The sequence below is a fragment of the Dermacentor andersoni genome, chromosome 8, assembly GCF_023375885.2.
Source record: "Dermacentor andersoni chromosome 8, qqDerAnde1_hic_scaffold, whole genome shotgun sequence".
Lineage (NCBI taxonomy): Eukaryota > Metazoa > Arthropoda > Arachnida > Ixodida > Ixodidae > Dermacentor > Dermacentor andersoni.
In genome coordinates this window covers 124,868,914-124,872,726 of record NC_092821.1, presented here as the reverse complement: position 1 = coordinate 124,872,726, position 3,813 = coordinate 124,868,914, and positions in this window count along the sequence as shown.

The following is a 3,813-nucleotide window of genomic DNA, read 5'->3' as shown; positions in this document are numbered from 1 at the left end:
ACTCTGTTTTTCTTGATTTAGCTTTTCGGTGTGTGCCACTAAGGGTATGTCTGTTCTTGGCCAGTCCTTCAGAATGGCTACGTCTCACTCTGGCACAAGAGGTGGAGAATCCTTAAATATTGCTTGATACCGGTGGCGTACTTTTGCGTGCATACGTCTGCCATCACCAAATTGCACGCATCATCATTAGGTGTAAAGCATTTCATTAACCTCAACTTGGGCTTCACTACGCAAAGATTCGATCATGTGCGTTGGATCTGCATATTTTCTGACGCCGCAGTCGTGCCTCTCAGTGCGGCGTCTCTCATAGCCCCTTACTGGTTTCGGGCACCGAACCTCAATATTCAATCAAATAATTAATAATTTGCATTGTTTTTTAGTATGTGTAATAGTTTTACATTTTTTGCGCTGGAACACTGTTGCGCGTAAGAGCTGCTGCATTCCAGCACGACTTACCTCATTCGAAACGTACCGCGACGTTGCGATTCGTGGGTCTGGAAAAATGTCCGCAAGTTCCAGCTCTATGTCGGGGTAGTCCACAAGTCCACTAGAATCCTCGCCGCTATTGGTGAACAGCAGTGCTTCAAAGGCACCCGGTATGGTGAGAAGTCCTGCGTTGGCAACGGAAAATTCTTCTAAGGTTCTGAACAGAAATAGTTCGCAGCAATGTTCTGATAAACGTACAGTGAAAAGCCCTGCTGTATTTTTTTTTTATTTGAGAGAAAGAAGTTTCGACAAAATGGTTCACATAGTGTGCACGTGTGGTTTAAATGTTTTTCGATGGAAAGGGGCTTAAAGACCGTCATTTAAAGAAGAGGTGCACGGTACCAAACATTAGGCAGAATTGTGAGAAAGGCGTATATTTTTTCCTTCTTTTTCTTTTCTTTAGACATGGGCTCCCTTGCAGCCTATTATTGTCTTCAAACACACGTATTTAGGACTGCTTCCCACATAAAATGCAGAAACGCAGTGTGGAACTTGTTATTTAGTAACTGTGTATTGTCTTCAGGCGGGTCTTTTCGTCGAGGTGTTGTTCTATGCATTGTCTCTCACGTAGTTGCTGTCCCTGGACAGAGCCACTGACTTACGGCAGATGGTGGCATAAACTGCAGATACGATTAGATCAGTTATGGTGATTGCGTAGTCAGCGGATACTTCCGTGATGTCACAGAATCATTTGTGGCCAGCACTTGAAGCGGCAAGCGTACTCGTACATGGACGGAAATATCAGTTTTAAAATTTAATGAAATGATATAATCCTAAAAATAAGGGCTCCGCCTTTAGGTGGCGCCGGCTGCTCCGCCGCTGCATGGCAAACAAGAAAATTACATCACAAAAAATTAAGGGGCCAGTAGCGCACTTCAAAATATGTATATGCCCGTCTCTTCGCAGCTATTAGCATGCACACTCTTCTGATATCAAGCCTAAGCACTTCATATAGCGAGGCACCAAAGCGTCAAAGCTGTGAAACTGTCATGGCGTAGGTTACACCACCAACCGCTGTTGGCCTCGTGCGCAACTGATGGCAACAGTGTGACCGATGGTCTATATATTATACTGACTTCAGCTGAGGGCTCTTCTTTGCCGTCTGCTACGCTCCAGCTGAAATATTTGCACTTTCATTCGTTTGCTCTAGCTCAAGCTGCGCGTCTGGGCAGCATGAAGCTCTCCACTCACTGTCTGTACTTCTTTTAAAACAAGTACATTTCTTTAGTTCTTCCGGCCGTTTTTCGGACTTTCACCGCCGATGCGAAGGGCACGTACCGTTGCGCAAGACTATTGAGGCGTCTGTAAGTTTGCATGTTTCCGCATGTTTTTCAGATAGCCCTTTAACTCCCTCGAATAAATAAGGCGCATTGATAATAAATATTCAGTTGGTAGCCAGCGCTTGTGCTCGTCAATTGTATCGTCCACCTTTAACCTTCGCACTGTACACGGACGATAATTTAGAGGCTGTGCTTCCCGAGCACGTCATTGTGGTAAATGCCGTGAACATCTTGATGGGGCAGCGCAAACAACGGAGACGCAAGGAAATAAAAATACAGGGCAGCGCTGTGTATTTATACAGCGCCGTCCTGCATTGGTATAGTTATATGTGTGATTGTATGAGTCTGTATGTGTACGAGCAATCAAACAGCGCTACCCTGTATTTTTCCTTCCTTCTGTCAGTCGTTTGCGCAATCCCATCAAGATGTTCAACATTACCAACCAACTTGCCCAAATATCGATTCGTCTACTTGAGTGGCGTTGTGCACCGCGCCGAGTTGCACGTACTCGCCAACTGGCGAGTGCATCTTCTGTAAGGGCTGCTCCAGCTCTCGCCTTATGAACGAGAAATTAAGGAGTCTGATCCAACTTTCGGAGCGCTTCAAGTGAGTCTATGTGTATCATGACTCGCGTGTTAGGCGTCAATGAGCCTTGCATAGCTTGCTGTATGATATATTCCACTGTCCCGTCGATCGCGCGTATGTCAAACCCACGTGTCGTAAGGTGTTTCTGGTCCTCGCATTGCAATAGACGGCCATGGGCCCCACTCTGGTCTAGAATGCGCATGTCAATGGCCATGCGGTGGGTGGAAGGAACCTAGGCAGCGTCGGTAAAGACAGCGCCGAGAGTACTGTCACACCAATTGGCTGAAGCTGCCCGTTTAGGCACGTGGGCCTCCCTACTTGCTTTTGACGGCATAGGATTATTTACCAGGATCCTTTCATCTTCACAGGGTGCAATTTCCTGAGGTATACTCGGGAATTTATGAAACATGGGTGTGTATAACTGGAGCAGCTGCCGTCCTGATCCTGTCCATATATATATATATATATATATATATATATATATATATATATATATATATATATGCGAGTTCTATCGCGATTATGGTTTGTTTCTTCAATGAGGCTCTGATTGAAGGAAGATCTTAGAGACGGTGGAGTTCTGTTCTCGTGTGTCTATGAAGGTCTTTTAGGACGTGAACTTATTCGTCTTATAATGCGAAATTTATATTTGAGGAAAGTAACCTGATGCGAACACGAGACCCATAGGTACTACAGCGGTATGAAAACTGAAACCAGCGTCTATAAGTAGTAGTACTTGCGTGTGGCAGTCACTGCTTTTTTCCCTCTTCGCGCTTCATACCATTAGCCGAGAACGATACGCGCCTGACCCTAGATTGGACCCCAGCCCTTGAAGACAAGCCCCATCAAAAACAATAAGTGGGCACGCTACTCGCCTTTGTTATCAAATGTGGCTTTCCTTCCGTCATTGAGCATCGCTAAAGAGGTATTGTAAAGCGTCCAAAGTTTCTGCGATCTCATGAACAAGTGTTTATTTTTCTTCTTCTTCTAAAGGTTGGCGTCATGCAAGAACAGTCTGAGTATGATATGAATTGTCCTTACCTGTCTGAGTTTTATTGTACTCTTCGATGCTCTGATTTATGTTGAGTAGTCCTATTTCATCCTTTGTCGTAGTTACAACAAGGCCAAGGAAAATTATGTGATCCATGAGTCCCACACCCACTGGAAGGTCTGCCACCACAGGATTCATCTGGAAAAAGACCTCACTTATTTACACTGTTCTCATCCCAATGTAGTCGCGAACTATTTCAGAAACAATTTCAGACTGTTTTGGCTTAGCAGATTGACAAACCTCTCCACTCAATCGCCGAGAGAAAATACTGACGGCAATGTGTAGAATGAGAGCCACTGTTCATTAAGTTAGATCAGGGAGTAGTGCGGCACCTTGCTTTGTCACATATTTCTTATTACTATTTGCTTAAACTGATCATATTTTGTGATATTAATATACGTCATAAGTAGT